At 40.3% G+C, this 14,517-nt stretch overlaps 1 protein-coding gene across 1 annotated transcript in view; it reads right to left on the bottom strand.

Annotated features, from left to right (window-relative positions):
* The window catches only part of LOC125654139 (transcriptional regulator ATRX homolog), a 90,300-nt gene that overhangs the window by 3,825 nt on the left and 71,958 nt on the right, over positions 1–14,517 (bottom strand). The window contains exons 13-14 of the mRNA XM_056143775.1: positions 14,109–14,495; positions 56–224 (exon numbers count right to left, since the gene is read on the bottom strand). The gene's annotated coding sequence lies outside the window, so the exon portion shown is untranslated. The remainder of the gene's footprint in view (positions 1–55; positions 225–14,108; positions 14,496–14,517) is intronic.

The raw sequence follows: 14,517 nt of genomic DNA, 5'->3' as shown, positions 1-14,517 counted from the left end.
TAAATGTAACTTGAATTACACATCTGTGACTTTCAGTAACCTTGCAATTTAGTACCTTGCACCTTCCTGAACAATTCGTTGGTAAATATGATTGATATCATCCTCATCATTCATATAGCACGCTGTACAAAGGTCAAAATCAGAGCATTCTGTACACTTCCAACGAATTCCCGTGATGAATGTTCCGTCACAGCATGTTTTGCAATATGCTCCATGTACAGCCCCTATAAATTAAACCCGAATCAAAAGAAACGTTTTAAAGTCATGCAGGTAAAGGTATGTAGGTATAATCTAAAACAATGTGTCACTGTGGATCTTAGAAAAAAAAGATTTCAAAACGCTTTGATTTTTAATCCTGTGCATAAGAGCTAGAGCCACGAAATGTCAAAATCGCCTTGTATTTCATGAACAAGTAACCCAAACTTAAGAACATATATTGCACTAAATATTGTCAATATACATCGTAGCAAATGTATTTTTATCCAAATCTCAATTCTGTGACGCCATAACTATGTAGTGCATATCATAACATGCATAACTCCGTTTACCTAATCAGGATATAGGGCTCACGGAGGTTGTGACCGGTCGACAAGGGATGCTTACTCCTCCTAGGCACCTGATCCCACCTCTGGTCGGTGTTTGCCCAACTATTTATTTTGTATTACTGTAGGAGTTATAAGACGTTTGTACTTTCTACTTTGGAACTTTGATTCAAAATTTGAGTTTGGCCACACAAAAGGTGAAGATAACCAACAGTGATCAATCTGATAACTTCTATAAACAATGTAAAATAGATAGTCGGGCAAACCACGGAGGAGTAAGCATCCCAATTTGACCGCTTACACTCACCGTGAGCCCTTTATCTTGATCAGGTAAACCGGTGATTGTGACATCATTCGAAAAATTATGACTTGGGTAAAGAAATGAAAAATGCACGAATAAATGTCGGATTTACTTTGTTCGATGAATGTGGCCATGTGGAAATATCTTCTTTTAGGTCTTTGATAAACATGAATTAGGCATCAAATAATGATAGTTTTTCATCTGCAAAATGGACCTGTCCTTTCAAAACATTGGAACATGGCAGATTAATACTCTGAAGAGAATATACATTATTTATCGAAATGCGCATCTGGTGCATTTAAATTGGTACCGTATATGTTTAACAAAGGAAAATTATATCCCAGTTATTTTGAAAAGTGTTTTGTACATTTGTGATCTAGGAATGAAACATAAATTCGAGATGATCATCATCGATAATACTTGAAGACATGCAATAATCAACAATATCAATACTTGTTCAGTGTATGCTTTAGCTTACAAGCCCAGTTTACCTGAAATGTTGAAAATATAAATAAGATAATAAAAGACTTCACACCAACAATCTTGTTTTACTGTTTTATTTTGTTTATAAATTGATGTTTAACTCGCACAAATTCCTTTACAGTGAAGGGAGATAACTCGATAAACGCAACTGGCAGTTTGTACACGATTAATTTGATATGTAGCCTGTCTTGGAGGAATTTATAAAGAAGGTATATTCTCTATACTCAACCAATATTTCCTACCAAAAAACCCTTTAAAAGTGTCAGTGTAGTCAGGATTGTGAATTTAGGTTACTGAATGTCACGTAAGTTAAAGTCTGCAAACACTCTGATACAATAAATGTAGACCTAGCTAGTATTAGTGAGTAGGAGGGCTCAGCAAATTATGCACCACCACTCTCTGAAAATGTGCAGAAAATGTTATATCCACTGTCAATAAACATGGTACAGAAAATTCGAGTTACATTTTTGTAGACCTAAAGTGCAAATGAACAAAGTCTTGCTATGTATCCATAATCTTCAATATAACAAGCATTATCCTGACATAATTATGTTCCTTAAAAGCGAATGATTTAGTAAATAACGAAATATTATGCCAGATTATTACACCAACCGTAGGCCTACGTGTGACATTAAAACACAAACAAAAACCGAACATTATTTTGATCATCAAAAGGTAATATTACCTTGAAGTAAGTTATTTAAAAGGGGGGCTTAAAACTTACTTTCCGGAAAAATCCATATTACATTTATTGTGTATTCAATGGATATTTCTGTTGGGGTCTATAAACGAACAGTCGATCTCAGAAAGGGAACTTACTCTAAATGCCACAGGCACCAATGTATGAATACTACTACCCCTCCTTCCCCGATTTTATTTTTATTTATGCAAGGTGAAGATAACGAACAGTGATCAATCTCATAACTTCTATAAGCAATACAAAATAAATAATTGGGCAAACACGGACTCCTGGACACACCAGAGGTGGGATCAGGTGCCTAGGAGGAGTAAGCATCCCCTGTTGACCGGTCACACCCGCCATGAGCCTTATATTCATTTTGCTACGATAATTTCTCTCCAATATGAACAGGTGTTTGATTTCACCCCTACCAGAATGTTATAAATACCAGTGAGGTATTTTAAAAGGCTTATTTTGGATTTTAGGGGTATGCAAGATATTTTGACATGCATTAGAAAGATATTTATCCAAACAAGAAATAAATCAACTCATGAAGGTTATTTGGAAAAGCGGGAGTGTTCTTTTATCCAAGCATCTGAGGAAATATGAAGGTTTCCTGTCTATCTCTTTTCAATAGTTCAATGCTTGTTTCAAGCTTTAGAGCTTGACCTTCTACTGATATGATAAAAATACATAACCTTGATAGACAGATATACAGGGATTGCCCACATTTCGGAGAATTTCTCACCGAAAAGAAATCAGCAGGGGAGGGGAGGGTAGTGGTATCCATACTTTAGGTGTCTGTGGTAAATGCCTACATGAATGTTTCTTTGAGTTACTTACTTTGAATATCAGAGAACAATTAAAACAAATACGAAGACACGCTAATAATTAAATCTAATATTTTTATTTATTTCTTTAACTTTATTTTCGTTTATCATAATACTCACATGTATGAAAAAAATATTATTCTTGATTCCGGTGCAAAATAATCGAGTGCTATGTAAGATTTTAGTACCTTTTTTAATTTTGGTGCACGCAATTTGATTATTGGTGTAATGAATTCAACAGTAGTGGTGGATTTATATTGGGGTTGGGCGTTGCAAACATCCACTTTGTGTTGAACAATTTAAAGCAAAAGTGTTATGGGTGTGTGTCATGGTGGCTGTTCACACCCATCCTCATTTGACTAAACAAGGACATATATATTATGAGTCATAACTACTTTTGAATCCGCCCCTGATTAGTATACAGGTTGTACATTTCAGTATACATTTTTGATACAATGCTCAATGCGGCAATTAAATTTTGGAACGCAGTTCGCAGTTCACTATTCGCAATTCAATAGCGAACTGCATTCTAGAACACAGTTCACAATTCAAATTTCTATATGCATAAAACAACACCACTCTGGAATTAAAAGGATGGGGTGCCAGTTACCAAACCCAAACACTGTAAAGAAATGCTGATGGTAATCTCTCTAGTTACGGAGATCCGCCCCTCCAAGTTTTATGCATAACGCATTACACTTAGTGAATAAACATCGGGTTCGGAATCATCAAAGACCCCTACCCCGGGGACTGAAATTTTTGTGGTAGGGTATTAGTGGTCCTCTCCCACCACTGTGAAGAAATGCTGATGTTACCCTCTCTCTAGTTACGGATATCCGCCCCTCCAATTTTTATGCATACCGCATTACACTTAGTGAATAAACATCGGGTTTGGAATCATCGAAGACCCCTACCAAGGGGACTAAAATGTTAGTGGTAGGGTATTAGTGTTCCTATTCCACCACTGTGAAGAAATGGTGATGTTACTTTATCTAGTTACGGAGATCCACCTCTCCAAGTTTTATGCATAACACATTATATTTAGTGAATAAACATCGGGTTTGGAATCATCGAAGACTCCTACCAAGGGGACTAAAATTTTAGTGGTAGGGTATTAGTGTTCCTATTCCACCACTGTGAAGAAATGGTAATGTTACTATCTCGAATTACGGAGATCTGCCCCTCCAAGTTTTATGCATAATGCATTACACTTAGTGAATAAACATCGGGTTCGGAATCATCAAACAACCCTACCCATGGGACTGAACTATTTGTGGTAGGGTATTAGTGGTCCTCGCCAACCACTGTGAAGAAATGGTGATATTACTCTCTCTAGTTACGGAGATCCGCCCCTGCAATTTTTATGAATAACACATTACACTTAGTGAATAAACATCGGGTTCGGAATCATCGAAGACCCCTACCCCTGGAAATGAAATTTTTGTAGTAGGGTACTAGTGGTTCTCTTCCACCACTGTGGAGAAATGTTGATGTTACTCTCTTTAGCTACGGAGATCCGCCCCTCCAAGTTTCATGCATAATGCATTACACTTAGTGAATAAACAACGGGGTCGTAATCATCGAAGACCCCTACCCCGGGGACTGAAAGTTTTGTAGTAGGGTATTAGTAGTCCTATTCCACCACTGTGAAGAAATGGTAATGTTACTATCTCGAATTACGGAGATTTGCTCCTCCAAGTTTTATGCATAATGCATTACACTTAGTGAATAAACATCGGGTTCGGAATCATCAAATAACCCTACCAATTGGACTGAACTATTTGTGGTAGGGTATTAGTGGTCCTCGCCAACCACTGTGAAGAAATGGTGATATTACTCTCTCTAATTACGGAGATCCGCCCCTCCAATTCTTATGAATAACGCATTACACTTAGTGAATAAACATCGGGTTTGGAATCATTGAAGACCCCTACCCCGGGGACTGAAATTTTTGTAGTAGGGTACTAGTGGTCCTCTTCCCCCACTGTGAAGAAATGATATTGTTGCTCTCTCTAGTTACGGAGATCCGCCCCTCCAAGTTTTATGCATACCGCATTACACTTAGTGAATAAACATCGGGTTTGGAATCATCGAAGACCCCTACCCCGGGAAGTGATTTTTTTGTAGTAGGGTATTAGTGGTCCTCTTCCACCACTGTGAAGAAATGGTAATGCTACTCTCTCTAGTTACAGAGATCCGCCCCTCCAAGTTTTATGCATAACGCATTACACTTAGTGAATAAACATCGGGTTCAAAATCATCGAAGACCCCTACGCAGGACACTGAGATTTTGGTGGTTGGGTATTGATGTTCCTCTCCAACCACTGTGAAGAAATGTTACTCTCTCTAGTTACGGAGATTTTCCCCTTCAATTTTTATGCATAATGCATTACACTTAGTGAATAAACATCGGGTTCGGAATTATCGAAGACCCCTACCCCGGGGACTGAAAATTTGGGAGAAGGGTGTTATTAGTCCTCTCCAACCACTATGAAGAAATGGTGATGTTACTCTCTCTAGTTACGGAAATCCTTGCCTCCATGTTTTATGCATAATGCATTACACTAAGTGAATAAACATCGGGTTTGGAATCATCGAAGACCCCTACCCCGGGAACTGAAATTTTGGGGGAAGGGTATTAGTGGTCCTTTCCCACCACTATGAAGAAATGGTGATGTTACTCTCTTTAGTTATGGAGATCCGCTCCTCCGACATTTTTAAATAACGCATTACACTTAGTGAATAAACATCGGGTTTGGAATCATCGAAGACCCCTACCCCGGGGACTGATTTTTTTTGTGGAAGGGTATTAGTGGTCCTTTCCCACCACTGTGAAGCAATGGTGATGTTACTCTCTCTAGTTACGGAGATCCTTCCTTCCAATTTTTATGCATAATGCATTACACTAAGTAAATAAACATCGGGTTCGGAATCATCAAAGACCCCTACCCCGGGGACTGAGATTTTTGTGGTATTGTATTAGTGGTCCTCTCCCACCACTTTGAAGAAATGGTGATGTTACTCTCTTTATTTATGGAGATGCGCTCCTCCGACATTTTTAAATAACGCATTACACTTAGTGAATAAACATCGAGTTCGGAATCATCGAAGACCCCTACCGCGGGGACTGAAATTTGGGGGTAGGGCATTAGTGGTCCTCTCCCACCACTGTGAAGAAATAGTGATGTTACTCTCTAGTTACGGAGATCCACCCCTTAAATTTGTATGCATAATGCTTTACACAAGTGAATAAATATGGGGTTCGGAATCATCGAAGACCCGTACCTAGGGGACTGAAATTTTGGGAGAAGGGTGTTAGTGGTCGTCTCCCACCACTGTGAAGAAATGGTGATGTTACTCTCTCTAGTTACGGAGATCTGCCCTTCCATTTCTTATGCACAACCCAATACACTAAGTGAATACACATCGGGTTCGGTATCATCGAAGACCTCTACCCCAGGTACTGAAATTTTAGTGGAAGGGTATTAGGGGTCCTCTCCCACCACTATGAAGAAATGGTGATGTTACTTCTTCTGGTTACGGAGATTCGCTCCTCCAACTTTTAACATATTGAATCACACTTAGTGAATAGACATAGGGTTGGGAATCATCGAAGACCCCTACCCCGGGGAATGAGAAGTTGGAGTTAGGGTATTAGTGGTCTACCCCTAGTACTGTGAAGAAAAGGTAATGGTTCTTTCTCTTGGAGATTGCCCTTCAATTGTTATTGATAAAATATAACACGCTTAGAATAAACATCGGGTTCGGAATCATCAAAAACCCCTACTTATATTTGAAAGGTCCACAAAAGGAGTGTGGATGCAAGGAAGGGAATCCCTTGGGCTCTCCTTTTTGCCCTTAGTTTTGGATAGAAGGGTTAGCGAAGGTGTTTCCAATTTTTAGACCTCTTTAATAGTTGAATATGGTGTTCGAACAAAATGAAACTGATACACGGATGGAGAACAACGAAGACAAACCTATGGAACCCTCGAAAGGTTTAGCATATGTCTTTATGGGGAATTGAGCTCACCTGAAAGTTCCTAATCTTAGATAATATATTGTCATAACGAAGGCAAATATCAACTTGGCATATGAAAACTGGACTGTTTTGGTCATAGAGAATTGGGCCTCCTGTTTCTCCCCAGAAAGCCCAAACGTCACGGAGACTTTCTCCTTTCCAAATGAGTACCAAATTTTAAATCCAGGCGAGCTTTGTGATGATGCAGGAGCTCCATTCCTATATAATATGATTCTCTAGGGGAGCCAAATAGGCTTGAAAACTGTCTTCCACATTTCCTAGGCGTATATCCACGGGACCGGTGATAAATCCTCTCATCCTTGCGTTTTTCGCCAGCCTTCACAATGGTGACAGTCATGTTGCTTTATGAGCGACTTGGGATCAAGTTCCTCCTAGACAATGGTGAAATTAACACTGATCTTATTACCTGTGTTCACTACTGCTTGCAGTTACACTCCCTGGATTGTCATTTCTACAATGGATCATGTGGTCAGGCGTAATTGCCCAACGGGGGCAAAGAAGTATCGGTAGGGCCCAGAAGCATGCTAACAGGGCATGTCATCCGTCTCCTCCGCTGCTTAGCCAAAAACCATCTCCAACCCATTTTTCTCCTCTGGATGAGAAACTTTCTGCGTCGCTGCTTCCGGGCATTTCTCAAGTGTCTCATTATCCACGTCCTCCTTCTGAACAGGTGACATCTTCTGATCAGGTTAATACTCCAGGTCCCTTTCTCCAAACCCTTTCAGCTATGGCACTGCAATATCCTATGGGAATTCGAACCTGTCTGGGACACATGACTCATCCATGGAGAAGGCTTCGAACTTGTCGTCTTCCCACCCAATGATTTAGTATCCAGATTCCTCCTTCTCCTCTGGTGCCTCCAGGAACCGGACTCGGATCCTGTTGCTCTTTAAATGACGCACACAATTGAGTGCATGTTTGTCCCTTTTTCCCGATGACTCGTGCAATGAGCTTTTTTTTGCTTTTCCAGTGTCCAATACGAATATCGTGGACCTTTGCGAAGAGCGCTCCGGTGTCAGCATCAATACATCCCCGTGGATAGACCCCTCTTTAGCCAATGGTGGATGGATCGTCGCTCCCTGTCTTGGAATTTTCCCTAGGCTTCACCGTTGCCTTCTAGGTGCATCCTTATAATTGAGCTACGGTCAGCCCCTCTTGAAATAGACAACAGCCCCACACTTGAAACACCCGGGGGTTTCTGTTCATGCCCTACAGTGATGAATGGTACATCTGGGGGAAGGATTTTGCCCCGCAGTTCCTTCTCCAGTTCCTCATTTCTCAGACATGTCCCGTAAATCCTTCAATGACATTGTTCCCACCGGTTGCTGGACCTCCTCCTGGACTACCATCCTCATTTCCTTCATCAGCTTAAATTGACTTGGTTTATCGGTAATGCTGGTAGTACTGCATCCTGTCCATACATGTAGCTTCCTTTACAGTCTTAGATATACCATCCAGGGCGTACAAAACTGCATCTCGATCCTCGACTATAAAACAGCCGAGCAATGAAATATGAATGCACATCAGGCACAAATGGAAAAACATGTATCGCTAAGGTGAGGACCCGGTCCGCCCACTGGTTCAGCGATTCTCCCACACCGAGAAACTGACTGGAAATTCATTTGATGCATGCACTGACGATTTGAAGCGCTTCTCGAAACGTCTCAAGATCTCAGCCAGTGAGGGGTTATCGTCCATCTCCAACAACAAGGTGTAATAGTCGCTCGAAGTGTCATTTAAGGAGAAGTAAAATTTGTTGTGATGCTCCATCTCTTTCAATTGTTGATTGCAAGCTGCATGTAGCTGAACAATCTTGTGGAAGAAGGATTTCCAAGTAGATTTCCCATCATACCGCAGATCCGTGTACCTAGGCGAGTTTCTACCTTTGCCAATCGCATTTTCCCCTGCATAAGAGTACCGGGGACCTGGACGGGGGGGTGTACTTGGGATAGCCCCCGGGTGGAACGCTTGGAGAAAAGCGTTTGTGATTCTGGTTCACCTAAATGTAAATGGGACGAAACGTTGGCTACTCTACCCCCTCTCCCTCTCCCTATAAACAGTGGTTACAAGGCTGTGCCTGAAAATGAGAAGATGGCCCCTGCTAATGATAAAAGACGGTCATGGCAACGATGTGGTGCATATATGTGCCCGCATATCCACAAACCACAGGGATACCAAGGATAAGGCGTACTGGTCACTCCCCCAGACCTAGAGTCAGGGAAATGAATTGCGTAGCTTTTGCGATGTTGTACTGCATGGTAGAGGGCCAGAGGATCCTTTGAGATCAGGACAATGGAGGGACTTCAGGACCTGGTGAGTTCTAAGAATAACCCCGGCTCTAACAACAGGGCAACTAGGGGATACAGCCTTGGTGTAGGGATATGCTGGCGGTGAGGGGATTGGGCTGATTTCTCCAACACTGGAATGAAGGGATGCGGTGATTGGGGTATGATACTCTGGAAGATTCCCAGAACTGGGTATGTAACCCACGACTGTATAGTCGTAGTAGGTCTCACTGGGATATCGGGCATAACTGACCCCCTCCCCCATGGGAGACGAGTAGTCGTCAGCCAACCTATCTAACTCCCTAAATCTAGAACTTTTCTTAGGCGAAGCGAAACTAATCAAGTTATTTGGGGAGTCGCACCTACACCATGGATCCCCATCTAAAATCTAAACTGTCAATCTTCTGAAAAATGAACTGGGGACCAGAAACCTCACCCCTACAATTGCCACCCCATAACCTTTCACCCCCTCCTTCAAACAAAAAGGACGGAGAGAAATAATCACTTAGGGTCTATCATACCGCCATGGGCACTTCCACTCCGCGGGTTGTCTAAACTAAAGCAAACATTGCCTCCCAACCTACTCATGTGGAAGTACGGGGATATGGGGTTATGTCGCGATACCGCTGGGGTATCTGGGGAGGGCCACAAGCCCAACAAAGAAGATATCTCATCCATAGACAAATGCATCACCCTCATACACAAAAATATACAAAGCTACTACATTTTTATTACAAAATGTCTAAATAATTTTTTCTATCTGTCTAAAACAATTACTAAACCTCAATTTAATTCAAATTGAATAATTTAAACTAAACTAAAACACTCCGACAAAATAGCGGCAGACCAGAGTACTGCAGAGAAACATATACTTTGCAATCCCCCATGGAGATAACTCCGTGGTCTGGAGTTTAAGTACCCCATAATTAATCATTAAAGAGCATTGAAAATGGAACGAGACTCGGAAGGCTCTAGGTGGGACCCCAGCAGTAGCAAACTGAGGGCGGAAAATGATAGTCCTAGGGTTTCCCCTTCTTACCCCCATACTCTTTTTGTGGACACTTCAACGTTTTAGTTGTTATTAGTCTTCCTTATATGTGATCTTACATGATGGAAAATCATGAACTTTCAGGTGAGCTCAATTACCCTTAAAGGCCTATTTGAAGGGTTTTATATTTGTGACTTCGTTGCCCTCTATCCTTATATCAAAATTGTTTTCATCTATCACCCAATATTCAAACATAAGAAAAGTCTGAAATGTTTGCCCCACCCTTGGGATCGAGGCGTAAGGTTGTACCCCATCAGTCCAAAACTGAGGGCGGAAAATGATAGTCCACGGGATCCCCTTCCTTGCCTGCATACTGTTTTGGCGTACTTTTCAAAGATTAATTTGTTATTACATGTACTGGGGTAGACTTTATTATGACCCTACATGATGAAAATTCAAGAACTTTCAGGTAAGCTCAATCGTCCTTATAGGCCTATGTGACCTTTGAAATGTTGTATATGTTTGACTTTGTTGTTCTCTATCCGTCTATCACCTTTATTTTCTTTCATTACCAAATATTCAATTATTAGAGAGGTCTGAAAGGTGGCCCCACCTTTATGAGGCCCCAGGTAATGGGACTCCTTCTATGGGTTCTATATATTTAGCGTCATTGTTCTTTACCCTTTATCAGTTTTGTTTTATTCCAACACCCTTTCGTCATTTACTAGAAAGGTCTGAAAAGTGGTTCCACCTTTGGAAGACCCCAGGTGGTACCCCTACAGGCCCATACTAAGGGCGGAAAATGATAACCTTAGGGATCCACTTACTTGTCTTCATACTCATTTAGCGGTTTCTTCAAAGATTAAGTTGTTATTAGCCTTAATTATGACGCTACATTTCAGTACACGACACGAGTTATATACTCCTCACTGTGGAAAGACCACGGTGGAAAATCCACGGAGATACACCGTGCCCTCCGCGATCTACATTGTGTGTTATTTGCGAATACACATAGCTTCTAGGAGCTTTCTACTGGCCACGGGCGCCTTGCAGGAGATGTGAAAATGTGCCGCAGGCCAAATAATCATGATAAGGGTGGAATTTTAAGGGGGCGTGATGTCACCCCCCCCCCCGATACTTATATTGTTTTTCCGCATTTTGAGTCAATTCCAACGATACCAAACACTAAATATTATGTTTTTGAGGAAAACTGGTTTTGAATTTTTTTCTTTTAGTCTTTTTTCTTCCGCAAAATATTCTTAAATTCTATATTTAAATAATGCTACTTGCAGACAATTCCTGTTTTGAATGCGAATTAGTATATTCAGTAGACGACAAGCATACATGTACAACATGTACATGTAATAGGGATATTTAATATTTACCGATGTGCTCTCTCTCTCTCTCTCTCTCTCTCTCTCTCTCTCTCTCTCTCTCTCTGACAAATGCGCTGTTTAACATAATTAGTTCCATCATATTCAGTCCCTTGGATAGGGGTCTTCGATGATTCCGACCCGATGTTTATTCACTAAGTGTACTGCGTTATGCATTAAACTTGGACGGGCGGATTTCCGTAACTAGAGAGAGTAACATCACCATTTCTTCACAGTGGTGGGAAAGGACCACTAATACCCTACCACCAAAATTTCAGTCCCCGTGGTAGGGGTCTTCGATAATTCCGAACCCGATGTTTTTTCACTAACTGTAATGCGTGATATAAAAATATCGGAAGGGCGTATATCCATAACTAAAGAGAGTAACATCACCATTTCTTCACAGTGATGGGCGAGGACAACCAACATCCCACCATAAAAAATTCAGACCCCTGGGTAGGGGTGTTCGATAATTCCAAACCCGATGTTTATTCACTAAGTGTAATGCGTTATGCATAAACATTGGAGGGGCGGATCTCCGTAACTAGAAAGAGTACCATCACCATTTTTACACAGTGGTGGCAGAGGACCACTAATACTCTACCACAGAAATTTCAGTCCCCGGGGTAGGGGTCTTTGATGATTCCGAACCCGATGTTTATTCACTAAGTGTAATGCGTTATGCATAAAAGGTGGAGGGGCGGATCTCCGTAATTAGAGAGAGTAACATCACCATTTCTTCACAGTGGTGGGAGAGGACCACTAATACCCTACCACCAAAATTTCAGTCCCTGGGGTAGGGGTCTTCGATAATTCCGAATCCGATGTTTATTCACTAAGTGTAATGCGTTATTTAAAAATGTCGGATAAGCGGATCTCCATAACTAAAGAAAGTAACATCAGCATTTCTTCACAGTTGTGGGAGAGGACCACTAATACCCTACCATAAAAATTTCAGTCCCCGGGGTAGGGGTCTTCGATAATTTCCGAACCCGATGTTTATTCACTAAGTGTAATGCGTTATGCATAAAATTGGGGGGGGGGGCGGATCTCCGTAATTAGAGAGATTACCATCAACATTTCTTCACAGTGTTTGGGGTTGGTAACTGGCGTCCCATCCTTATAATTCCAGTGTGGTGTTGTTTTATGCATATAGAAATTTGAATTGCGAACTGGGTTCTGGAATGCAGTTCGCTATTGAATTGCGAATAGTGAACTGCGAACTGCGTTCCAAAATCTGAAAGCCGTAAACTTTAAAATACTGATAAATAAAGTTAAGTAAGAATATTGTTTATGAAGAACTACTGAACACATTATGATATTTTGTTTATACACATTATTAAAACAATTCATTTCTACCTTCTGTACCATACAGTCTAGTCTTTAAGTATTTTAGTTGAACATTAATTAGACATATATGCTAATGTCGTTATGTCTTGTCTACCGATTCAACGTTATACAAAGGCAACTTTCCAAGTAACCCTTTTCTACAAAGGAAGTGATACCATGCTATATATCATTTTTACATGAAGTACAATGCCCAAAGATTAAATTTTGACAATTTTATTTAATTCAAAGAATGGGCCGATTTTGACCTTTCGTGGCACTCGGTCTCTCATTCCCTTATAGTAACCCTTCACTTAGAAGTCGTATTGTGACGAATATGGATCTACAGTTTTTCAGGATACTTTGATATTATTGTAAGGAAATGATTTCGCTCTTTATTGGAAATAACTCTTCAGAATATTTTAAAGGATAGATAAATAATATTCCTATCTACAATTTTGAACCCTTTCGTGTGCCTACCCCGGCCACGTGACTCATGCTTTAAACAAATGTGAATCTTCATAATACAAATTGTATAACATGCTTATTGTCATCTATGAAAATTAAATCCACTATGACCAAATATATAGCTACATGTATTAGAAATCTTTTGTACACCCTCGAATAGAAATTTATGTGAAGAGAAAAAAAGACTAATGGTTTATAGCAGTGAGTATGGTCTTTATCATACGAACACCCACCGAAACTGCAACATTCACGAGATGAGAATCGACCCTGGACTTACAAGTTTTGAATAGAGTAATCTAACGACTATGCTACGTCCACTGGTTAACACATGATTCAAATAAGTCATTTTGATGAGGAGAGTGATTTGACCCTACCATTGGGTCAAATGCTGTCTGACATGTTTCATACTGACTGTTAGGCCGTTCTTGGCACACTGGTTTTAACTACGGATAACTCTTTCTACCTGATCAGGATATAGGGCTCATAGTGGGTGTGACCGGTCGACAAGGGGTACTTACTCTTCCTAGGCACATGATCCACCTCTGGTGTGTCCAGGGGTCCATGTTTACCCAACTATCTATTTTGTATTTCTTATAGGAGTTATGAGATTGATCGCTGTTCGTTATCTTCACCTTTCATTGGTTGTATGTCGACGAATTTTGAAAATGTAAAGCACATTTTGAAATAATCATTGCGGAATAACAAATTGACAATGTTCACAAAATCAAATATGGAATGACAGGATTGCACCAACATATCATTTAATATTTTATACAATGTGCTCAATACTTTACCGGTTTGTCCATTGTCGTACAATCTTAGGTTTCCTGGATCTCGGATGATTTCTGAAGAACCGTCATCGAATTGTACCTTAATTCCATCATTTATCATATTCTTTATGTTTTCCTCTGAATTGTGTTTGATTGTCTGTAAAATTCAAACTGATATACATGTATCTAGACAATACAGCAGCACAGGGTTTCAATATTCCTCCCTTGATCTTATAACTATTTTAGTTTCATTTCTTAAATATGACATGTACAAGTCATTGTGGAAAATATTATTACTACCGCAATGTATAGAAAATAACTTAATTAACTTAACGTTAACAATTGTTCCTAGGATGGCTTTGATTAATCGATGAGGATCAGGAATAACTCTCATTCCAGTTTTCACAGTTTCTGAAATATAATTTGTAATGAC

This window comes from Ostrea edulis, chromosome 7 (assembly GCF_947568905.1).
Source record: "Ostrea edulis chromosome 7, xbOstEdul1.1, whole genome shotgun sequence".
Lineage (NCBI taxonomy): Eukaryota > Metazoa > Mollusca > Bivalvia > Ostreida > Ostreidae > Ostrea > Ostrea edulis.
The sequence above is the reverse complement of the archived record's forward strand: the minus strand, read 5'-3'. Positions and strand labels throughout refer to the sequence as shown.